The 26,501-nt window shown below is 42.2% G+C and overlaps 1 protein-coding gene across 4 annotated transcripts in view; it reads right to left on the bottom strand.

The window, feature by feature from the left end:
- Ipk1 (Inositol phosphate kinase 1) overlaps positions 1 to 26,501 on the bottom strand; it is a 100,854-nt gene that overhangs the window by 829 nt on the left and 73,524 nt on the right. Inside the window, exon 12 of one of the 4 annotated variants that reach the window (XM_071675618.1) lies at positions 9,989 to 10,153. The exons of the other annotated variants lie outside the window; for them this stretch is intronic. The gene's annotated coding sequence lies outside the window, so the exon portion shown is untranslated. Of the gene's footprint in view, positions 1 to 9,988; positions 10,154 to 26,501 lie in introns of those variants that run through there. 4 annotated transcript variants of the gene reach the window in all.

The following is a 26,501-nucleotide window of genomic DNA, read 5'->3' as shown; positions in this document are numbered from 1 at the left end:
CCTTTTCATTTCATCCTTCCACCTCCAATTTGGTCTCCCACTTCTCCTCGTTCCCTCCACCTCTGACACATATATCCTCTAAGTCAATCTTTCCTCACTCATTCTCTCCATGTGACCAGACCATTTCAAAACATCCTCTTCTGCTCTCTCAACCACACTCTTTTTATAACCACACATCTCTCTTACCCTTTCATTACCTACTTGATCAAACCACCTCACGCCACATACTGTCCTCAAGCATCTCATTTCCAACACATCCACCCTCCTCCACACAACTCTATCTATACCCCACGCCTCGCAACCATATAACATTGTTGGTGCCATTATTCCTTCAAACATACCTATTTTTGCTCTCCGAGATAAGGTTTTCACCTCCCAGGCATTCTTCAACACACCCAGAACCTTTGCCCCCTACCCCACCCTGTGACTCACTTCCAATTACAATTCACTCTATTCCTTGCACGCCTTTCACCCTCCTGCATGTTCAGGCCCCGATCACTCAAAATCTTTTTCACTCCATCCTTTCACCTCCAATTTGGTCTCCCACTCCTCCTTGTTCCCTCCACCTCTGACACATATATCCTCTTTGTCAATCTTTCCTCACTCATTCTCTCCACGCAACCAAACCATTTCAAAACACCCTCTTCTGCTCTCTCAACCACACTTTTTTATTACCACACATCTCTCTTACCCTTTCATTACTTACTCGATCAAACCACCTCACACCACATATTGTCCTCAAACATCTCATTTCCAGCACATCCACCCTCCTCTGCACAACTCTATCCATAACCCATGCCTCGCAACAATATAACACTGTTGGAACCACTATTCCTTCAAACATAGCCATTTTTGCTTTCCAAGATAATGTTCTCGACTTCCACACATTTTTCAACGCTCCCAGAACTTTCGCCCCCTCCCCCACCTTATGATTCACTTCTGCTTCCATGGTTCCTTCTGCTGCCTAATCCACTCCCGGATATCTAAAACACTTCACTTCCTCCAGTTTTTCTCCATTCAAACTTACCTCCCAACTGACTTGTCCCTCAACCCTACTGTACCTAATACCCTTGCTCTTATTCATATTTACTCTCAGCTTTCTTCTTTCACACACTTTACCAAACTCAGTCACCAGCTTCTACAGTTTCTCACACGAATCAGCCACAAGCGCTGTATCATCAGTGAACAACAACTGACTCACTTCCCAAGCTCTCTCATCCACAACAGACTGCATACTTGCCCCTCTTTCCAAAACTCTTACATTCATCTCCCTAACAATCCCATCCATAAACAAATTAAATAACCATGGAAACATCACGCACCCCTGCCACAAACCAACATTCACTGAGAACCAATCACTTTCCGCTCTTCCTACACGTATACATGCCTTACATCCTCGATAAAAACTTTTCACTGCTTCTAACAACTTACCTCCTACACCATATATTCTTAATACCCTCCACAGAGCATCTCTATCAACTCTATCATATACCTTCTCCAGATCCATAAATGCTACATACAAATCCATTTGCTTTTCTAAGTATTCCTCACACACATTTTGCAAAGCAAACACCTGATCCACACATCCTCTACCACTTCTGAAACCACACTGCTCTTCCCCAATCTGATGCTCTGTACATGCCTTCACCCTCTCAATCAATACCCTCCAATATAATTTACCAGGAATACTCAACAAACTTATACTTCTGTAATTTGAGCACTCACTCTTATCCCCTTTGCCTTTGTACAATGGCAATATGCAAGCATTCTGCCAGTCCTCAGGTACCTCACCATGAGTCATACATTCATTAAATATCCTTACCAACCAGTCAACAATACAGTCACCCCCTTTTTTAATAAATTACACAGCATACATATATATATATATATATATATATATATATATATATATATATATATATATATATATATAATCTAGCTGTCATGTGTAATGCACCAAAAGCACAGCTCCCTATCCATGTCCAGGCCTCACAGACCTTTCCATGGTTTACCCCAGATGCTTCACATGATCTGGTTCAGACCAATGACAGCATGTCAATCCCAGTATACCACATCGTTCCAATTCACTCTATCCCTTGCATGCCTCTCACCCTTCTGTATGTTCATGCCCTGATTGCTCAAAATCTTTCTCCATCCTTCCACCTACAATTTGGTCTCCTGCTTCTCCTTGTTTCCTCCACATCTGACACATATATCCTCTTTGTCAGTCTTTCCTCACTCATTCTCTCCATATGTCCAAACCATTTCAACACAACCACACTATTTTATTTCCACACATCTCTCATCCTTTCTGTCCTCAAACATTTCATTTCTAACACATCCCCCTCCTCCATACAAACCTATCTATAGCCCATGCCTCACAACCATATAACATTGTTAGAACTACTATTCCTTCAAACATACCCATTTTTGCTCTCTGAGACAACATTCTCTCCTTCAATACATTCTTCGTCGATCCCAGAACCTTCTCCCCCACTCTGTGACTCACTTCCATGGTTCCATTCACTGCTAAGTCCACTCCCAGATATCTAAAACACTTCACTTCCTCCAATTTTTCTATGTTCAAACTTACATCCCAAGTAACTTGTCCCTCAACCCTACTGAACATAATAACCTTGCTCTTATTTACTCTCAAGTTTCTCCTTTCACATATGGAGAAAATGAGTGAGGAAAGGTTGCAAAAAGGATATACGTGCCAAAAGTGGATGGAACAAGAACGGAGATGGAAGGTTGGAGTGAAAAAGGCATTAAGTGATCAAGGCCTGAACAGGCTGGAGGGGGAAAGGTGCGCATGGAACGGACTGAATTAGAATTATGTGATATACAGGGGTCAATGTGCTGTCAATGGACTGAATCAGGGCATGTGAAATGTCCAGGGTAGACCACTGTAAGAAATGTGGGGCTTGGTTGCGGAAACGGAGCTGTGGTTTCAGCGCATTACACAAGATGGCTAGAGAATGGATGTGAGCGAATGTGGCCTTTCTTCATCCATTCTTGGTGCTACCTTGTTAATGCAGGAAACAGTGAAGGGCGCAAATGGGGAGGTGATAACAAGTAGTGGTGATGTGAGAAGGAGATGGAGTGAGTATTTTGAAGGTTTGTTGAATCTGTTTGATGATAGAGTGGCAGATATAGGGTGTTTTGGTCGAGGTGGTGTGCAAAGTGCGAGGGTTAGGGAAAATGATTTGGTAAACAGAGAAGAGGTAGTAAAAGCTTTGCGGAAGATGAAAGCCGGCAAGGCAGCAGGTTTGGATGGTATTGCAGTGGAATTTATTAAAAAAAAGGGGGTGACTGTATTGTTGACTGGTTGGTAAGGTTATTTAATGTATGTATGACTCATGGTGAGGTGCCTGAGGATTGGCGGAATGCGTGCATAGTGCCATTGTACAAAGGCAAAGGGGATAAGAGTGAGTGCTCAAATTACAGAGGTATAAGTTTGTTGAGTATTCCTGGCAAATTATATGGGAGGGTATTGATTGAGAGGGTGAAGGCATGTACAGAGCATCAGATTGGGGAAGAGCAGTGTGGTTTCAGAAGTGGTAGAGGATGTGTGGATCAGGTGTTTGCTTTGAAGATTGTATGTGAGAAATACTTAGAAAAGCAAATGGATTTGTATGTAGCATTTATGGATCTGGAGAAGGCATATGATAGAGTTGATAGAGATGCTCTGTGGAAGGTATTAAGAATATATGGTGTGGGAGGCAAGTTGTTAGAAGCAGTGAAAAGTTTTTATCGAGGATGTAAGGCATGTGTACGTGTAGGAAGAGAGGAAAGTGATTGGTTCTCAGTGAATGTAGGTCTGCGGCAGGGGTGTGTGATGTCTCCATGGTTGTTTAATTTGTTTATGGATGGGGTTGTTAGGGAGGTGAATGCAAGAGTTTTGGAAAGAGGGGCAAGTATGAAGTCTGTTGGGGATGAGAGAGCTTGGGAAGTGAGTCAGTTGTTGTTCGCTGATGATACAGCGCTGGTGGCTGATTCATGTGAGAAACTGCAGAAGCTGGTGACTGAGTTTGGTAAAGTGTGTGAAAGAAGAAAGTTAAGAGTAAATGTGAATAAGAGCAAGGTTATTAGGTACAGTAGGGTTGAGGGTCAAGTCAACTGGGAGGTGAGTTTGAATGGAGAAAAACTGGAGGAAGTGAAGTGTTTTAGATATCTGGGAGTGGATCTGGCAGCGGATGGAACCATGGAAGCAGAAGTGGATCATAGGGTGGGGGAGGGGGCGAAAATTCTGGGAGCCTTGAAGAATGTGTGGAAGTCGAGAACATTATCTCGGAAAGCAAAAATGGGTATGTTTGAAGGAATAGTGGTTCCAACAATGTTGTATGGTTGCGAGGCGGGGACTATGGATAGAGTTGTGCGCAGGAGGATGGATGTGCTGGAAATGAGATGTTTGAGGACAATGTGTGGTGTGAGGTGGTTTGATCGAGTAAGTAACGTAAGGGTAAGAGAGATGTGTGGAAATAAAAAGAGCGTGGTTGAGAGAGCAGAAGAGGGTGTTTTGAAATGGTTTGGTCACATGGAGAGAATGAGTGAGGAAAGATTGACCAAGAGGATATACGTGTCGGAGGTGGAGGGAACGAGGAGAAGAGGGAGACCAAATTGGAGGTGGAAAGATGGAGTGAAAAAGATTTTGTGTGATCGGGGCCTGAACATGCAGGAGGGTGAAAGGAGGGCAAGGAATAGAGTGAATTGGAGCGATGTGGTATACCGGGGTTGACGTGCTGTCAGTGGATTGAATCAAGGCATGTGAAGCGTCTGGGGTAAACCATGGAAAGCTGTGTAGGTATGTATATTTGCGTGTGTGGACGTATGTATATACATGTGTATGGGGGTGGGTTGGACCATTTCTTTCGTCTGTTTCCTTGCGCTACTTCGCAAACGCGGGAGACAGTAAAAAAAAAAAAAAAAAAAAAAAAAAAAATATATATATATATATATATATATATATATATATATATATATATATATATATATATATATATATATATATATTACTTACAATTATCCCAGGACCCCTTCCAAAGAAATAGTCCTGGTGTTACCATGGTCCTCTTTCCAGAGGAACCTGCAACCAAGGATATGCTACTTCCAGCAATAGGGAAAGGTAGACTTATGATAATTTCTAGGGATAAAAAAAATGCTGAGATAGATAAGCAGACACATACTTTTTTCACAGACCAAGCCATACGAAAACCAACATAAGGAAGGCACTGTTGGAAAGCCCAAGCTTTGCAACTAACAAATCAACTTGCATGGCCATGCAATCCCCAACACCAGAATGTAATGTTAGTATATTTCCACAACCATTTCGAACAGGTAAGGTTTTTAAGGGATATGATGTCTTTTCTTTAACTCGTTTTACCTCAGTTAACATTACTGCCACACTTTCCTTGAATTACTACGAACTCCTTGTTTAATTCAATCCTATGAAATGTAATGTTAAAGTTCAAAATCAGCAACCGTTGACATCACACATTTATTACACTAACAATGCAAAAGAAAATCTCAAGACAAAGCTAACTACCATGAGGAATTCATCTACACTTTCGCTTTTTAGCGTTGGCTCCTGGGCATTTTATTTAATACTTCTACATCCCTGGTTACATAATACAAGACAATGTCAAGTGACAGTTACCCTAGGTGGTATATGTATACCCAACACTTGTACAAGCAAAATACATTAAACTGGACAAGCTTCAACTACGCGCAGATGAAATTATTTAATGAATCTCGATAAACCTTCCTCCCACAGCCTGGTGAGCAGAATAACAACTACGGGGCATTACCTGGTCGTCGTCTCCATCCCTTTTCTTCCTCTTTGGCGGATGTTTAAACCTGTTGTGATGCTTTGGATTCTTCTGGTAGCACTTTTCGCCATATTTACAAGCAGTGCGCGAGTCGTTTTGATATGATTCCCAGTCACTATTGCTCGTTCCCGCCATTGCTACACACATGTGTTTACACTCATCCTCAGTTGACTGAAACTTTGTTGTGTCGACTCGAACTACCTCTGGCGACGGCGCCTCACACTATCGTACCATTCCACACAAACTTACGTACACTGACGGGACTTTCATTCCCACTGTCCCATCCATGACCAGGTATGTGGTGAATGTGAACAGCTTAAAAATGATCTTGAACATCTGAGGAAGGTGTTTTTTAAGATTTTTCAGTTGAAGATAACGGCTTTATTGACCCTGGCAGTCGACTAAATAAGAGCCTATTTTAATCAACCAGTCCATGAAACCCATTCTAATCTTATTTCTCACTCGTTACGTAAAAATAATCCCCTTCTCCAAGAACAATCAACGAATATATATATATATATATATATATATATATATATATATATATATATATATATATATATATATATATATATATATATATATATAATTTACGTATCAAACAAAAACAAGTGAAAAAATATATCACGGAATGAACAAAGACAATCTTACCAAAGTATATATTTGCTTTCATAAATTTAAAGTAAAATTAGTGCACTATAGAGTCACATAAATAGCTTTGCGCGGAAACAGCTACTACTGAAAAGCTCAAAATCTGAAAGCCTTGGTAACATAAGGTATGCTTATAATCTGACACTAGAAAAAATATAAAACAACAGCATGTCTAACATTTTCAACTGTTTATATCTGCATATCAATATGTGCTCTGAAACGCAAATATCGAAAAATACACGATCAACCGCACGCCCACAGTGGGATATATACTTAATGCGAGAGTATGTGGGCTTAGAATTACCCTGGGTGTGTTGAAATGTTTTTCAGTCGGTGGCTGTAGCTTGGCGATGGCAGCCTATAATGACCCTCGCCGTTGATAGACTTAAAGCCCAAACAACCGTCAATAATCATTCAATTCTTTTAAAGGTGGTTATAACTTGAGCTTGACAGCCTTGAGCCAGGCAGTCAACAGACCTCAAGCCCAAATAGCCATTCAACAAACCTGTGATTCTCGACGGCTACTTTCTCAAATTCCCATTAGGACAGGAAAGAAAGAATACTGCCAACGTACCACCTTGGTGCCGTTGAAGGCAAATGAAAGGGGGCATAAGCAAGAGGCTGGAAAACTTCCCTTCCCATGTCATTTTCCAATAGAAGGAAAAGGAGCTCACGAGGGGATGCTTTCTTACAAGGCTCCGTAATATTTTTCTGGCGTCATCTCCCACAAGAGGAGAGAGCGAACGCGCCTGAAGGACTACTAGACCTTTCCTAAAGCAACACATAAACCAAAAGTTATGCGAAAGTGACACATGAAATTATGTATTTTGTCTCATGTTTGGTATCCAGATGTGAACCGTGAAAGTAAGAGTATACAATGGTACTTCGTTTGGTTGCTGCTAGAAACATCTGATGACATACTGTATCATTGAATGACCTGTATGCTTCGTTAGATCTCTATCTCACACACCAGATATATAACGTCTTTATCAGTTATGTTAATGGTGTAAGTATATATATATATATATGTCAGTGAACATGATCGTTTACCTAAATTCAACGCAAATACTAGATTTACGAACCTGGTATAACTTGCTTAACAAAGTGGAAAACTTGAGCTGTCTCAAGACCTATTACTCCCTTCCTTTCCTTCTGTTCCTAACACTCCCCCAAAACCTACAAACCCCTCCCAGATACCTTCTACTCAAAAACCCGTCCTCCCACTCAAAAATAAAGATATTCGTAACTTTTATAGTCCAGCCTCCTGAACATAGATGATTCTAATATTTTCTGGCTAGATCCATAAGCTAAGGTATCAAGGAGGAAACATCTTGCAAGGAGAAACAATGCTGCCTTCGAGAGGGAAAGCAACGGCTACGTGACTAGCTGACATCACGCTGCGTCCTTCGGAACAACAGACAGCAAATCCAGTGAATTCCTGCCATATGTTGTCACCTGGCTGGCCTGCAACAAGGAACATTAACCTGGATTTTCAAAAATTGGACGAACTCGTCGATAACTCGTGCCCTGCCACTGGTAGATCTGCTCCAAACCTATTATGAAAGAAATTAACAACTATTGCGTGATGCACCGACATCTCTGCTGTTCATACTGTATCATTAAATGGTATGTATGCTTCGTTAGATCTCTATCTCACACACCAGATATATAAAGTCTATCAGTTATGTTAATGGTGTAAGTATATTAACAGAAGAACAGATTCGAATTTAATCAAACATGACCCATTTTCGTTGGACCAGTGATGCAATTCATAGATTTCTCAAAATGATGCGATACCTACCGTGTGCTTAAGAACCTGTACATAAAAATCTGGTATAGGTATTTAATAATCTGGTATATGTATCTAATAATCAGGTCTCCCTTGGAAGTCGAGCCAACCACTCTGAGTTTGGAAATACTAATCTACCAATGAGCTGTCAGGTTACTGTCTAACGGAAAGGCCATGGGATAAGGCGGGCTGCCAATGTCATCAAGTGCTGAGATGAGGTCGGAAAAAAAAGAGAGAATCAGAAAGCCGTGAAGCTTGGTCATGTAGATATTTCCAAATGGAAAAACCATCATATATTAAGGAATCAAGAAAATGACGTGGTGAGTCTTGGAACGCAGTATGTTACAATCACACGGCTAACACGGGGATCCTGCTATCAATAAATATTAATCTGGCTATACTTTGTTTTACTTATAGTATATCAGAATAATTCATAATTGGCCAAAAACTTCAGAAAACATCACCATATATATATATATATATATATATATATATATATATATATATATATATATATATATGTGTGTGTGTGTGTGTGTGTGTGTGTATGTGTGTGGGTGGGTTGGGCCATTCTTTCGTGTTTCCTTGCGCGACCTCGCTAACGCGGGAGACAGCGACAAAGTATAATAAATAATAAATAAATATATATATTATAATTATCGTACTCAGTCATGTCATGCGGCCTCTTCAGTTATCACTATCTTACGAGCGGCGGTAAGAAATGAACCTGAAAAAGCTGCGAAAGAAAGAGCAAAGGATCCAGTGGCAAAGTTTTCCCACTTTTAACAGTGTGATGAGGGGTTACAGAGAGTGGGGCTTACAAGCCACAGTTGCTGGTGTGTGTGTGTGTGTGTGTGTGTGTGTGTGTGCTCAACACTTGCAGGGCCCCATCTCAACTTTACATTATTTCTAACACATTTATGTCCTCTCAGTTCACTTTCGTTCAGTTCATGTTCAGTTTACGAATCAGCAAGTGCCATATGGGTCCAATACTAACTCAAGGTCAGTAACTTGAGTGTATCCAGCGGGGGGAATCGCAGGAGACTGGTGAGTAGACAAGAGGCAGTACACTTCCTTACGGACATCAATGAATCAGTCAGCCAAGCCAACACGTCAACACGCTCCAGCCACGTCACCAGAACATTACAGTGACGCCACCCACCATCGTCACAACACGTCACGGTACGATGACTCCCCAAACGCGTCACAGTGAGGAACAGAAAACCTTGTGGTCTGTGGTGAGTTAACAGGTATCCTTATTTAACATCCACGATGCACGTGTTGGTGGGGGAGGAGGAGGAGGAGGAGGTGGACGGGGTCAGATGATGGAAGTCGGGAGAGGAGAGGAGTCATCTGGTCGAGGTCGGGACGGAAGTGGGTCGGGTGCAGAAGTGTTGGGGGTTGAGGGGTGGGGGGTGGGGGGGGTCAAGTGATTGGGATTGGGTGAAGAGGAGGACCATGTGGTGAGGGAAGGGAAAGGGGGTGGGGGGTGAGGAAACTGGAGGTTTTGGGGGGGGTCAGCGCATGCAAGGGATGACTTGGGAAGTGAGTCAGAAGGGAGTTGCGTAAATTGTCTTACGTAATCCGACGGGGCGGCAAAAATCAGGTCTTGCTGGCCACGACAGAGCATCTATATCCCCAAGTGAGTTCCCACACCCGACCTCCACTTGGCTTCCCACAGTGACAAACAGGAAGGCGTGGAATACCACGTACCGAGGATGATGGTTTCGAAACCCCTGTGTCCCAGACGTCCGCTGGTCAAGAACGTAGCAGGGGTCAGTCATGCTCGGTGGTCTTCAGTGATGTGGAAAACGTATATCTCCAGCAGGAATCATCAGCAGACATCCCATTAATAAGAAGGCGTGGGGGGTATCAAGCAGAAATCCTGCAAATGTTAACATACGATTTACCGATTTGTTGAGGATGTTCACAATGGCTGGGGTGGGGTGGGGCGGTGCTTCTACTAGCGGTCTGTGACAGTCCAGGAGGGTTGGGTTAGGCTAGGCTGTGGTGGCGAACTTCGACTCGAGGGGAGAGAGAGAGAGAGAGAGAGAGAGAGAGAGAGAGAGAGAGAGAGAGAGAGAGAGAGAGAGAGAGAGAGAGAGAGAGAGAGAGAGAGAGAGAGAGAGAGAGAGAGAGAGAGAGAGAGAGATCTGGCGGCGTGGGTGAGTCGTCGGCGGAAATTGTTTGGGAGCCTATTCGAGAACTGAGGGCGAGTCGGGAGGACCCACACCACACGTCACCACCAACACTGCTTCACACCCTCTCCAGAACCTCCGCCACAGTAGGAAGCCTCAGTGATGACACCACCAGCAGCCACGTGGGATCCTTAGTAATCAGCTGTTGTCAGAAAGATGACGTAATTCCATGGAGCGTCTGGCTAAGCTTGTCTAACAAGGTGATTTGATTGTTCAGGCCACACTTACTGATTCAGATATGATGTGATTCGCATCGCCATTACGGGTACGCAACTCCCCAAGGGAAACTTAATAACAAGTCCCACACTCTCCTGGCCTAAGTTTATGGCTGGTTGATAAGGGCGCTTATAATGCGGTGGGTAGTCCAACAGGCTCCTGAACACGACGGTGCGATCCCTGAGCATGACTGCACGATCTTCCATAAGCATGACGATACGATCCTCCAGCACGGCGCGTCGGTACGATCCCTGTGCAAGTCGGTACAGTCCCTGGGCACGATGGTGCTACCCTTGATCATGACAGTACGAGCTGTGAGTATACGTTCGTTACTCTGGTGCGTTGGACCTGGCCTCTGGACATGACCCTTAAGGGCCAGGTCAAAGGCCTAATGGCCATCCATGTCCAGAGGGCAGGACAGAACTAACACTTCGGTCAAAAAAGAAATATAATACTGGTCGTTACCCAAGAAACAGGTTTCCTGGGTCATTTTCTTGGTCTTTCACTTTTTTAACATGCTGGTCGTCCATCACGGTGAGGGAGAGAGGATGAAGAGTACGAACGCGGTAAACTGGATGTTACCCTAGACCGGTTACAGGTGAATAACTTCATCATTCTTACTCTTTAGTGTTAAACTGGAATGTAAAGTAATGTAAAGTCACCGTGTGGTGACCCTTGGGTGTAGGCAAGTCGCTTGGGTGTAGACTGGCTACTTGGCTGTAAGCCGACCCGTTGGGTATGGGCTGGCCACCTGGGTGAAGGCCGACCAGTTGGGTGTAGGCTGGCCACTTGGATGTAGGCCAACCAGTTGGGTGTAGGCTGGCCACTTGGAGGTAGGCCAACCAGTTGGGTGTAGGCTGGCCACTTGGATGTAGGCCAACCAGTTGGGTGTAGGCTGGCCACTTGGATGTAGGCCAACCAGTAGGGTGTAGGCTGGCCACTTGGATGTACGCAACCAGTTGGGTGTAGGCTGGCCACTTGGATGTAGGCTGGCCGCTTGTCTGCATGCTTAAGCGACTTGTACACCTACTCTCTCCCACACAACCCACAAAACCTCAAATTACCTAAAATCATTATCATTACCCCTGTAGCCTGTCACCCACCCTCCCTAGAAATGAAAGCAAATTTGCAACGGATACACGAGTATTAATTTCATGATCGACATTATCTTTTCCAATCCTTATCACCTACTGCAACCAAGAATCGTCAGCAAAGGAACAAGTCATGCAGAGAAAAGGGGTGTGTGAGGCAGACAAAGGTGCCCTTCTTCTTGCGTGGAGGTCGTCCAACATGCCCCACCACAGCCATTACCACAGCCATTACCACACTATAGCCATGCAGACTGCAGTAAACTGCATCCGCCTGGCGACTGTAGTTAGAATCTGATGGTCGACAGGCGCGGTCGTCGACCTCAAACACCTGCAGCTGCTGTAGCAGATACAGACGAAGGAGGGGATCCACAGCACCAAGGAAGGAAAGTAGCAGCTGGTCAGGTGGTGTGTGTGTGGGGGGGAGGGGGTTGTGGTGTGCCCAGGCAAGTCGGTCTCTCAAGGTCTATCTCTGAGTACCGCGAATGACCTCCAACAGAGCACTAAACCTCGTACTGCAGGGCTACTGGTGCCTCAGCCAGTGTGTGTGTGTGTGTGTGTGTGTGTGTGTGTGTTGTTCCTGAGAACTGTTCATGGAACTGCGATGCTTTTTGTACGAGAACGTTCATCAACATAATTATCTTATAGGTCCAGAGATAACCGGGCGAACCAGATGCAACTTTAAATGGCAAATTAATGAAAACTTTTTCCCCCATTTTTTTCGTTCAGTTGATATAACTAGTTGTGGGTAGATATCTGGCCTTCTGCCGTGCACTAGTAACACCACAGATCAGACCAGAGACTAAAATTGCACAATATCTCGTCAAGATTGTCCAATCAACCCTGGAGCCTCTAGGCTCAATCACGTAAGGAGGTGGTATGAAATAGTTTCAAGGACAAAATGATATACTGTCTCAACGTACAACCACAACGGTACAGGTAGAGAGAGAGAGAGAGAGAGAGAGAGAGAGAGAGAGAGAGAGAGAGAGAGAGAGAGAGAGAGAGAGTGAAGACACATTAAAGAAATCAAAAGTTCCTACAGACCGAAAATACGGTGTACCCAAAATCACTTTCATTTCTCCAGTGTGGGTTCGATTTCTCCAGTGTGAGTTTAAATTTCTCCAATGTGGGTTTGATTCTCCTTAATTAATGTGGTACTGCATTCTTTTTTTTCTCAGTGTCTGGGATGTATACTTTTGGACAAAAACGTGTAAAACCACCTGTCAAGTCTTCCTGGCTGTGACCTCAATTGCGACAGTTGTACCTCACGTCTTACAAGACCTACTGCATGAGGCGTCGCTATGCTCACTGCAGTATTGAAATGCGTCTTACGTTGCAAACATAAAGATATTGACGCTTGAAGTATCTCATACGTCAGTGGCGAGGGGCACCTCAAACGTCCCTGCTGAGAGAAACTGCTCATAAACGGTCTGAAAAATCTCAGTTTCTCGACATAAAATCTGTCACCTTAGAGCACTGACAGGGATACCAAAAAACCGCTGTTTACTCCAGACTACAAACTGCGGGTGAAGGATTTACAGTCACCTAGAAAAGAAAAAAATAAACTGTGGGCCAAACAATGGGCACCTTGTACCTTTACTCGCAAACAATCATTATCAAATTCGACAAAATTTGTGTAAAAAAAAAAATACGACTCGAGTGCTGATATGGTGTAATCGCTGGCTAGTCACTCCAAAATCAACATAAACTGAGATTTGACTTCCACTTGACGTTTACATTGCTGAGATGTTTAAAAGAACACTGGAATTGCAAGTCATATAAAATAGCAAAATTATCGTATAAAAAGGATGAATTACCGTATTGTCCAAGAACAGGATCAGACAGGCAGACTATAAGCAATGGAACCAGGACATGACAACCCTTGGCGAACGAGGGCATGACTCTATGACGCCTTGACCTTCGCTCTGGCCTTGTAAGGGTCATTTCAAAGGTCAGATCATCGTACCAGAGGGTCGTTTATTCTTGCTCGAGAGGGAGGGAGGTTACGAAGTGCGCCACCGGATACGGTGTATCTTGTCATGGAAAATTACCCCCACACGATTCATGCGTAACCTGGGAGGCGATTGGATTCCCCAGGATTACCCCCAAGAACGCGTTGGAAGCGAACGACTGAACGTCTCAAGATTCGATTACCCTTTTTTGTTCATTTCCACGACGTCTGGTTGAAGTTTATGGTTAGGATCTTGGCTCATAATCCATAAAGTTTGAAGAATGACTCAAAATCACAAGTTTCATTATTCAAAAGGAAAAACAAACATAATCTTAATCTCATCACATGACAGCTAAACTGCAAATGATTGAAAAAAGGCCAGAATATTTCGCTGTTGCGGAGGAATGTTTTAACATAGATATTACCAATATAAAAGATGCAGCAAATTTATGCTGGTATATGAAGTGCATAAAATACAATTAGCAAGTCTGTCTTTTTTCCTATAAAACTGTTAGTATAGGAGAATCTCCAGTTTGGCAACACACGAGCGCACGCAGTTACCACATCTTAAAACAGTTGCCAATTTCGTTTGGAAATACGCGAGCCGGGCCAGGACGTTAAGAATCATGTAAACTGAGCAGTGCCTTGGCGGGTTACTGTGTGTGAGTGTGTACCTGTCTATACTTTCTGATGTTAATCTATAAACAGTACATTCAGCTTTCCTCCAACCGTAATATACTGTACATTACTGGACGACACTGAAGTAAAATAAATCAGGTTAACACACACACACACACACACACACACACATATATATATATATATATATATATATATATATATATATATATATATATATATATATATATATATATATATGGCTTGGGAAGAAAGAGCAAATTAGAAAGGGAAGCGAGCAGTGGGATGAAGTTGCTTGTGAAAGAGAAGATATTCGTTTGGGTGGTACTTAACAGATGTATAAGAGACAGGTGGTCACGAGGAAAGTGCAGTGGTTAAAAAAGAGGGCAAATAAGAGTTGGGGTGAGCGAGTATCAGGAAATTTTAGGGAGAATACGATGTACTAGGAGGGAGGTTAATAATGTGCTGTGGTTTCGGTGCATTACGCACGAAAGATAAAGAATATATGTGAGCGAATGTGGCTTTTTTCCCCTCGTCTGTTCCTGGCGCTACCTCGCTAACACGAGAAACAGCGATGAATTATGGAAAAAAAATATATACATATGCATGTATAATGAACATTTCTTTTAAACATGTTAAATATTACGACTGGAAGTAATTATTTCTAATTTGTTTGTTTTATCCCTAGGGCCACTATTTTCTCCTGAGAGGCTGTGGAAGTTACGCTCTTCCATTACGAAAGCATCCAGAGGGAATTGGTCAGGGTTGAGAAATGAGCAGGTTATGACCGGAAGGAAGGGAACGACAACAGTAAGAGTGTGAGGGACTCAATCTTGGAACATTCCATGAGTTCACTACAAATTTCGTCTCTCGACTGGTCGCTGAGGTGATGTAGTATGTTATTTTGTCCTGCGTTTCGTGCAGGTAGTCAGTTCACAGAGGGAGAGCTTCTGTGGTGTGAAGAAGCGCAGTGTCTTTGTGCTTAAGAATTACTGGCGGTTTTATCATCTGGTTCTGAGCGCGACAGCGAGGGGTTTGTCGACAGTTTGTGGTGACAGAGGGAAGGGGTGAATGCATTCTCTTCAAGAATAACGAATGATGGGTAGAATATATTCAGAAATTAAATTCAAAGGAGTGTAAGAGATTTTGTGGAGGAGAGAAAATATCAAAATATACGTGAGAGCGCTGGTCAGTGTGTATATAGATCTAGAGGTCATGCTGAAGAGCATTTGATATAAGCCTTGAGCACGGGAGTGGTCTTGCTGCCTGACAAACAATGAGAGACACGCCAGAGCAAACTAAACCTAAGTCGTCTGGCGGAGTCATCGCCTCTCTCTCTCTCTCTCTCTCTCTCTCTCTCTCTCTCTCTCTCTCTCTCTCTCTCTCTCTGACCTATTCTTACACTCATGCTACAACCATACATATCCCAGTGCACAGTACCTACAAAAAGCAAACAAACAAAAAATCATTACGTTGACTCTGCCACGACGAAGTTTCGTCAAGTGCGTATGTACGATAAAGGCGTCCAGATCGTGTTCGTTGTAACGGGTTCAGAGAGAGAGGGAGGGAGGGGAGGAGTCCGGCACACGTGCCACGATATATGTCCACCCCCCCCCCCCCCCCACACACACACCCTCGACACACCCGATCTCCGGAGGCCCCCCCACCCCCTAATCCACCTCCTCTCCTCCGCTCTCCAGACTCCCGCCAACACCCACCTCTCCCCCCCTCCTCCCCCTAACCCCCGGTAAAAGTTTTCCTCCTCTGTCGAGAGGTCGCTGGGAGGCGAGAATAGGGGCTCGCACCAGCGAGAACAGCGCAGGAGATAGAGGTGTGTGTGTGTGTGTGTGTGTGTGTGTGTGTGTGTGTGTGTGTGTATTCACGCACCCAATTGCAAATTTGAAATTACCTGTTTGCACTATACGAGGAGGGAGTTTTACATTCGTGGAGCTCCATTTCTTTTCTTTTTTTTTTAAAAAAAAAAAACATTCTTTGCGATCAGAAAACTTCGTAAATTTCTGTACGCCGCCTGCGTTTACCATGTCTTCATCCATTCCATTTCATTCATCAATCACTCATACAATGAATACGCCTCCTTACATCTTCCTTAACAAGTTTATTGCTTCACTGCATACGTCTTCTAGTTGCTCTACATCTCTTGAAGAACTTATTAGTCAATGTCATCAAACCATATTATATACTTACGCGATAAGTTCATCCTCACTCTTCCAATGTGGACATATTTAAGGCTTCTAGTATCCCCTGTTAATCAGGTATCATCATCTTTGTTACCTCCATTAGACCTGTGTTAACTCTGTGTTTCTCTACGTGCGACGAGCACACAAAAGAAGCATATTGTAGTTTTGGCCCTATGCAGGGTATAAACAGTTCGCTACATATTTCGTTATCCAGACATCTGAACGCGAGTCCAATTATTCGCCAGCAGACACGTTTGTCTCCTCTATACTCCTGGAGTGCGAGTCTAGCGACAGGTTAGGGTTGACGCCAATTTCCAAGTCCTTTATATATCACACAGTAGGATCCTGAATCATATGTAGGCCTTCTTTCACTATGTCCCATCCTCACTACTTTACATCACCTTGGGTGGGTTTCATCAGAACAACTTTAAAAGAGTCTGTTCAGGTCTTCCTTGTTGGCTGATGCAGTGCCTCTCGCTTTTCACTCTCTCCCTCGTGATCTCCAAATGATCTGCAGAGTATCGCAGGCTCGTCCTTCACACAAATTAAGAAAAAGCAACGGTCTAAGGAAAGAATAATGCGGCACTCTACTGTTGACACTCCCACCCATCTGAGACAAGGGTAAGCTTGACATGCGTCCTTTGTTCCCCTTCGTGTGTGTGTATGTGTGTGTGTGTGTGTGTCCCTACGTCTAAGTTTTTTCTATATCTCCCATTCGCTCTCACTGAAGTTAATACCAAAACAAAAATCATAACACCAAGTCAGGGAATGAGCGTTGGGATAATGAGAAACGTGGTGATGAACGTCTACCAATGTACACCTTGGAACACGACGAAAATGCTGCTGTAGTGCGTGGCTAACAACTGAAGAGAATTTAGGAAGAGTTTCCCGAGACACGCGAGGAAGTGGAACCCACAAACTGCCATGAAAACTGAGAGATGAATGAACTTTACATTCTGGAAAGAAGCAGAGAAGGTTTTAAAGTGATTCATGCATGTCTTCTTTTTTTTTCACTTATATACAGAATTACGTAAATCACGTTAGACTACGTACTTCACAATTGGAAGACATAACAATGAAACCATTCCCCCCCCAAAAAAAAAAATACTTGATCGCCGTTTCTTCTCGGGTTAGCGAAGTAGCACCCCTCCAAGAACAGACGAAGAAAGGTCGCATCTGCTCACATCCACTTTACAGCTGCCATGCGCAATGCTACGAAAACACACAGTTTCCTATTCACGCATCAAACAGTAATATTCGTGTCAACACCAAGCAGGACGTATGCACTAATATTTTCCTTATGGAAACAAGAGAATGAACTGTTTTCGATTTGGAAAATAACTCAAATGGCCAAGAACAGTGCTAGATGAACAGCAGACTGACAGCTATGCGATATGTGTAATAATGAGGAAATTTGGCCACAAGGCAGGGCTAGCGCGTAGCGATAACAGGAATGAAACCCAGTTACGAAAATCAGTCGTGTGAGGGAGGTGTGGGATGAAGAGACTAATGTCTGTGGACTAAATGCCAGCAGTCCACATGTGGGTGAGGCAGAGAGACAAGACAGCAACGTGGACCACAGGTGAAACCTGACAGCCACTGAAGTACTGGCGCACTGCTCAGCCGTGATTAAACCTCACCGATACAAAGGCGGGGTGAAGCGACGCTATCCGTGGCTGCCTGCTAGAGCAGAAAAAAAAAATGAACTGCTCAAAATGAGCAGGATAAGTCACGCTAATCCATGTCTACTGAAATACTTGAGAGAGAATTTGGGAAACTCGTTAAACCTCTGAAAACCTGGAATACAAATGTAGTCTCTGCTTTCACCTTCTGCGGGTTCATAAATACTTTACATTAAAAAATAGTCTACAAAAACGTGCAGCTGGACTTAGTAGCTTTGCTGAGAATCATACAGTCTTCTGACGTAACATGCGGAATGCAACGAGGCCAAGTCCTCGGGGCAATATTTCCTATAATGTTCATAAATTACCGAGAATCAAATCCAAACATCAACTGCGAAATCTGAAGACAACGAAATGCGAAGCATAATGATGGACGATGAGGTGGAAATGATAAAACATTGCCTAAGGAAATTTAACACAGATAAAAGGGCCTGCATTTTACAAATAAAAAAGAAATAATTCGAGACGTCTGGCTAAAAACAATAGCAGGAGTTCTGGGAGTCGTATGTACGAGTTGTCAATAATGTTCAAAAGCCCTCTAAACAAAGTCACCTTGCAGCTGAACAATGTGTTCAGATCCAACGCAAGAAACTTTATAAGCCACCAGAGACCAGACAATTCTACTTTTCAAACCACAGGGAAATACAATAAATACCAGGACGAAGATATAGTCACTTAGGAAGCAAGATTTACGACACAAACTATTTGAATATTCTGTAAGTGACTTACGAGAAGTTCTGCAACACTGAAGAATGCTGACAATGATGTGGATACAGCGTTCCAGTACAACAGACATAACTGGCTTCATGCTAAGAGAAAGGAGTCACACTAATATGAGAGATTTTTTCTTTTTTAAAGAGTTGGGTAACTGAACACAGACATTGCTGCCTAACACTGCCATAAATGCCAAAAGAACAATATTTTTAAAAGATTATGATTACCTCTCATAAAGTTAACGACACATCTTCCGTTCCTTTTACGAGTAGCCTTGTCAAACGCCAAAGTCTATTGCTTTCTGTCTCTAACACGCCAAAGTCTATTGCTCTCTGTCTCTCAGAATACAGTTACGTGACAGTTCTATGTATTTCACTGATGCCTACGAACTCTACCACTTGACCAACAAAATGGAAAAAAAAATAAATCATGTTTACAGTAAATTCTTTTTTTAAAGATCATAAAAATCAAATGAAACACATTTCACGGTGAAAGTCCGTTAATGTGTGCATACTCCTCTGTCAAAACGAAATTAGAAACATCTTTTAGGATGTTAACCAAGTGCCTCATGATATGTAATAACTGTAATTTGATAACACTGTGCACATACATGCAAATATCAGTCACCAGCGGCGGAACAGAACTGTTAGGAAAGGCTATTGCGATTACATGGCGCTCTCACTGAGGCTGATATGACAATCTGGGTCATCCAAGTTTCAGAATTATGTAACATCATTTGGGAGTGATAACTAGTTCACTGATTAATCGGAAAATAGTTAATCACCTGACCCATCTCTTAAGGCTAGGTCAGATATCTTTCAGAAGTTAACAGATTGGGTTTCTTAACTAATCGACTTAATTGTTTACTTGGGGGAAAGTTAACTAACCCAACCCAGCAAAGTGGAAGTTGAAATGACAATCTGGACGACATGGACGCGACCAACTTTTTCTCTGAAGATTAAGTATAATATATTTACGCTTATATGAAGTGCTGTTATATTGTGATGGCAATGCTACATTTCTCTTCACAGAGCAGAAAGTACACAGTAAGTGGTAGTAAATTCAAGGTAAGGTTGAATAAAGTTATAATGCAGACTCTGAGTGATATGTCCAGAGTCAGGGCGACTGGATGTACAGCTTTGAATATCCTGATTGACTGAAGACAGGAGGAAAGGGTTTTGACTTTTATTTCTTTATAGAAACGAAGCACGGCCAAAACATGGCATAACCGTGATCATCCTTCATAGAATAGAAAAAAAACTAGAGGAATACATTTTTCTGAGATCCTCATGTGTTTGTGGACCCGACTCTTATAAAGTTGACTAAGTTATAGAAAGACAAGACTGGGAGACTTCTCGTTCAATGGCTTCGCCCTTCGAGGAAAGAAGGTATCGTTAACGGCCACTCCCGCCTCTCGACAAAGATTTGAGCTTCAGGACACGGGTTGTCAGTCGCATGCCGCGACTCCAGACGTAAGCAAGTGACTGGGATAGACATTAAAAACAGCTCAAAATGATACCAACAGAACAGAGAGAGAGAGAGAGAGAGAGAGAGAGAGAGAGAGAGAGAGAGAGAGAGAGAGAGAGAGAGAGAGAGAGAGAGAGATGGACAGGAGATAGATGAAGACGGGTGACAGCATTTTTGGAGGTGCGGTGAACAGGAGAAAGGTACGAAAAAAAGGGGGTTGGGGGGGGGTAACAGTTTCTGGGCTTCAACATGGGTCAAATTTTTAATTCAACAATTCCATGGTGCACACGCTTACAGAGCCTCTTGGCTGAAACGTTCACTGGCGGCCAGTTTCAAGTGTATGAGCAGTGGATTTTTTTTTTCCTCGCAAAATGAAGGAAATAGCTGAAATATCTAGCTCGAAGTGAAATTCAGTGATCTTAGTCTACACGGGAGACATCCATGGTGTTTCCTGCCACAAGGATGGAGGCTTGACGCTGTGGGGGTCAATATCAGAGTCCTCAATTATGCTCTGGTGTAGCAAGACTTGACCCATACCACAACTTCGTAAAACAATCGAGTACTGTGACCCGTCATTGTACAATTCGGTTTAAGCTGTGCCTGACGTCGTGCTTGCACTGAACTGGTGGCATCAAGGGTGTACAGGACAGGATGCGTGCGCTGTCTGCCATCCTAAAACAAAGGGATGTGAACACGTGGGTGTGGAGAGCGCGCGGGGTAGGTTGCGTTTGGGCGGGGAAGGGTATTTCCTGGAGAGTCTGCCTATGGAGGTGGCTGGCGGGATGGTCGTCATTCCTACACCAGCTAACCCCCTCAGACACAGTATAGGAGGTTCTCTGTCCTAAAAAGTCTTTGTCTCCCTCCATTCTCAATCCCTCCTGCTCTTGATCTCCCCTTTCATACAGAACTATATTCACCCACACCGTTAACACATACAACTCGATATACTTTTCTTTTGGTAGAAATGCCACATACGGTCAAATCGCCTATTGATATACCTCGTTATGATATGCCGATTCCGTAATTCTAATCAGGTCCCAAAACAAGCACAGTTTAATCATTGTAATACATTCATTTTAGAGTCTTGCCATCTCCAGTATACGTAAATACAATTCAGTTCAAATAATTATGGAACAGTAACATCCCTGGAACTGCTGAGTTCCAGTAAGAGCTCGAGCCACTCCGATAGAAAGTTAAAGGGATGAGTCTTCTCACTTGCCGGTTGTGAGCGTAAGGTAGGAATACAGAATGTCCCGCCTTCTTTCCACGTAGGAAGTGATGCTCCAACATTCAAGGAAACTCCTGTAGCAATCTACACTATATATGTATATATATATATATATATATATATATATATATATATATATATATATATATATATATATATATATATATATATGAATATTTTTTCCATACTATTCTCTATTTTCTGCATTAGCGAGGTAGCGTTAAGAACAGAGGACTGAGTCTTTGAGGGAATATTCTCACTTGGCCCCCCTTCTCTTTTCCTCTTGTGGAAAATAAAAAAAAAAAAGGGGGGATTTCCAGTTCCCCGCTCCCTCCCCTTTTAGTCGCCTTCTACGACACGCAGGGAATACGTGGGAAGTATTCTTTCTCCACTATCCCCATGAGGAGGGTGGATGTGTTGGAAATATGTTTGACGACAATATGTGGTGTGAAATGGTTTGATCGAGTAAGTAATGAAAGGGTAAGAGAGATGTGTGGTAATGAAAAAGAGTGTGGTTGAGAGAGCAGAAGAGGGTGTATTGAAATGGGTTGGTCACATGGAGAGAATGAGTGAGGAAAGATTGACAAAGAGGATATATGTGTCGGAGGTGGAGGGAATGAGGAGAAGTGGGAGACCAAATTGGAGGTGAAAGGATGGAGTGAAAAACATTTTGAGCGATCGGAACCTGAACATACAGGAGGGTGAAAGGCGCGCATGGAATAAAGTGAACTGGAACGATGTGGTATTCCGGGGTGGACGTGCTGTCAATGGATTGAACCAGGGTATGTGAAGCGTCTGGGGTAAACCATGGAAAGTTTTGTGGGGCCTGGATGTGAAAAGGGAGCTGTGGTTTCAGTGCATTACACATGACAGCTAGAGACTGAGTGTGAACGAATGTGGCCTTTTGTCCTTTCCTAGCGCTACCACGCGGGGGGAGGGGGATGCTATTTCATGTGTGGCAGGGGTGGCGACGAGAATGAATAAAGGCAGGAAGTATGAATTATGTGCACGTGTATATATATATATATATATATATATATATATATATATATATATATATATATATATATATATACGTTGAAATGTTTAGGTATATGTATATGTGCGTGTGTATGTGTTATGTGGGTGGGTTGGGCAATTCCTTCGTCTAGTTTCCTTGCGCTACGTCGCTAACGCGGGAGACAGAGTATAATATATATATATATATATATATATATATATATATATATATATATATATATATATATATATATATATTGTGCATCCGCGATGTTAACGTGCGTAACTATGGCTGCAGATATTACACTTACGTAATGGCAAAATTTACCATGTAAAGTCTGTACAGAAATGCACACTAGGGTACGAACGTGAGAACATGACCAATCTCGGGGCCCACCACAACCTTACCGATAGCAGGATTAAGTTTCGCCAGCTATTGCTAGGCTCCTTTGTCAACACTCAACCCACGGGCGCCCTCCACCAACTGGCCACCAAGTTGTTCGTCATCTTAAACCTCCATTACCATTACAGTAACTAAATGACTGCTGTCATAAGGTAGGTAATGAACAGGATGAGCACGAGAGAAGCAATGAAGTGCAGGCAATGATGGCAGTATCCGGTACGAGGCGAGGCGAGACGACGACGATCCATGGCTGCCAACAGCTCACGCTTCGCACCCTCAATCGGTCTTAGAATGGCCTCACGCTGGCCTCCTCATCTATAAATTAGCGGTAATTTACCTCTGAATATTAGCATTTTTTTTTTTAAACAATGTTTCTGACCTGCGGATTCGTCTAAGCTTTGGAGGCTGCTGGCTTAGTTGCGCATCTCCCGACACGTTATCATAGTATTTACACTTTGGTATACACAAGATTCCTTATACATTACCCTATATACCGTATGCATGTTTCTTTGTATATCCTATATCATTTATCGATAGAAATGTGCAGCAGAGTTCCGTCAGGGTCAATCACGGAATGATTCAAAATTGTAAGACTGCTGGGGGAAAGTCAACTGCAAGGAACTATCGAAATGCTCCGATCGCTGTCGGAATTTCTCTTGTCCAAGGATGTCCACCTTCATTTCGTCAAATTTAGTACTTATCATATGGGATATATATATATATATATATATATATATATATATATATATATATATATATATCGATCCTGGCTGTTGGAGCTTTGTATCATATATATATATATATATATATATATATATATATATATATATATATATATATATATATATATATATATATTATCCCTGGGGATAGGGGAGAAAGAATACTTCCCACGTATTCCCTGCGTGTCGTAGAAGGCGACTAAAAGGGGAGGGAGCGGGTGGCTGGAAATCCTCCCCTCTCATCATTCTTTTTAATTTTCCAAAAGAAGGAACAGAGAAGGGGGCCAGGTGAGGATATTCCCTCAAAGGCCCAGTTCTCTGTTCTTAACGCTACCTCGCTAACGCGGGAAATGGCGAATAGTTTGAAAGATATATATATATATATATATATATATATATATATATATATATATATATATATATATATATATATATATAATATAATATATATATATATATATATATATATATATATATATATATATATATATATATATATATATATATATATATTTTAGTGACAGTAAGCGAGATACATATAACTCTCCATTTGTAGAGTTAATGAGTGCTTTTAACAATCTTATGTCTTTCAAAATTGAAAATTATATATATATATATATATATATATATATATATATATATATATATTTTTTTTTATGCTGTTCGCCATTTCCCGCGATAGCGAGGTAGCGTTAAGAACAGAGGACTGGGCCTTTGAGGGAATACCCTCACCTGGCCCCCTTCTCTGTTCCTTCTTTTGGAAAATTAAAAAAAAAAAAAAAAAAAACGAGGGGAGGATTTCCAGCCCCCCGCTCCCTTCCCTTTTAGTCGCCTTCTACGACACGCAGGGAATACGTGGGAAGTATTCTTTCTCCCCTATCCCCAGGGATAATATATATATATATATATATATATATATATATATATATATATATATATATATATATATATATATCGTTTCTTCTTGTACGTTACTACATGACAACGGTTCCCTCATATCACGTTACTCGTTTTAGCTAAAAGGTTGCAAGAAAGCTCCAGCCAAAGAAGTTCTATCGCCTACATATCGGGATAGTGTGGTGGAGGTGCAGCGAGCGAGCACGACAGTGGTTGTCATATTTCCTTCCTTGGCCTACGAATGGCTTCCTTTCTTTCTTCCTCACATGCACGTGAGTTACTGTGCACAAACACTTTCTTCCCCCACTCACAGCTAACAAGAAATTCACACTTATCTAAATTTCTATTTCACATTGCAAAACTATTGTTTCCTCTTGTATTAATACACGACTATCGTCTCTTCTTGTACTACAAGACTATTTTTCACTCTTGTACTATAACCCTATCGTCCCCTCTCTCCACTTGTACGGAACAACACTCATTACATCAAACAAGATTGAACCATCAAATTGGAGTTATCTTGACCTCCAACAAATGTGGAACGCGGTCACGTAATCATAACGTTAAACGTACTTCTAAACTTACACCCTCGTATTTAATGCGATAAATCCAACACCGGATACTACTAGACACCAGGCGATGAGTGTAAATGAGATTAACTATGTTGGTACAGATGCTTCTTAATTTCAATGGTTCGTATCCCTTCAGTTCATGTATGTAACTTCTGTCTGACATGACACAGGGGAGTAGTCATCCAAATGGAGAAGGGGTAGTCCGGGCAGGGAAAAAACAAAAAAATTCCTCCTTAAGCGTCTTAAGTTTCAGTGGGTCGAATCAACAATACCTATTATTACTCAAGTTACTCACCTACCATCAGCTTTGCTCTGCAAGATATTATATTACTTGTTTTGAAGTACATTCGAGTTTATACACACACACACACACACACATACATATATATATATATATATATATATATATATATATATATATATATATATATATATATATATACAATTTTTTTTAAATTGCAACACAATCACCAATTCTAATCTTCCATAATACATTTCAAAGTTTACTTGCCACAAAATCATGTCAACTCACCATTTCATCATCCACAGGGTACGTCCTTTTGCTGTAAGACCGATTCACGACGTTTTGAAATGCCTCATTCCTCCTCAGAAACTTCTCATTTACAGTACCTTGTATGTTATGGTTCAAGGCCATGGTCAATGACCAGCTAACGGAACCACATGAACAACTCAACTGTACCGATGAAACTGACTCGAGCGCGAGATGGGTCTGGCGTTTTATACTGAGGGGCGTGGCCAACCCAATAGACTCCGCCCCCAAGCTTCCCTTAGATATATGTGCTTCCATTCATGAAGGTACAGACCCTCCACTCGACTATAACTTGACAAAAACATTATCCTTAAACAAACATTTTCTGTGAATTACTGAAGGTAGCCAAGCACAAGAAACAGTAAAAAAATTGTCTAAAAATCAAGTTCTTGATAATCTAATTGAGTCAGTTATTAACAATCATATGTATATCGTAATGATCAGACCCTCCTGCGGTTGTATTGTGTATTGTGTATTAAGCCCTTAGGACTTGGGAAGATAATGGTAGAGTAGCCTTGTACACTCATGTCTGGCGTGTAAGCAAAATGTGATACATACCTCAGCACCAATTTTTTCCTAAAGAAATACCCCGTGAAATTTTTGGTAGGTCGCTCGGTCAAGCAGGAAGTACATGTCACATGAAACTGATGTACGAGGAACGTAAGATGGTATGGAGCATTATAAGAATAATGATAACCACAACCATGTT

This window comes from Panulirus ornatus, chromosome 21 (genome assembly GCF_036320965.1).
Source record: "Panulirus ornatus isolate Po-2019 chromosome 21, ASM3632096v1, whole genome shotgun sequence".
Classification (NCBI taxonomy): Eukaryota; Metazoa; Arthropoda; class Malacostraca; order Decapoda; family Palinuridae; genus Panulirus; species Panulirus ornatus.
The sequence above is the reverse complement of the archived record's forward strand: the minus strand, read 5'-3'. Positions and strand labels throughout refer to the sequence as shown.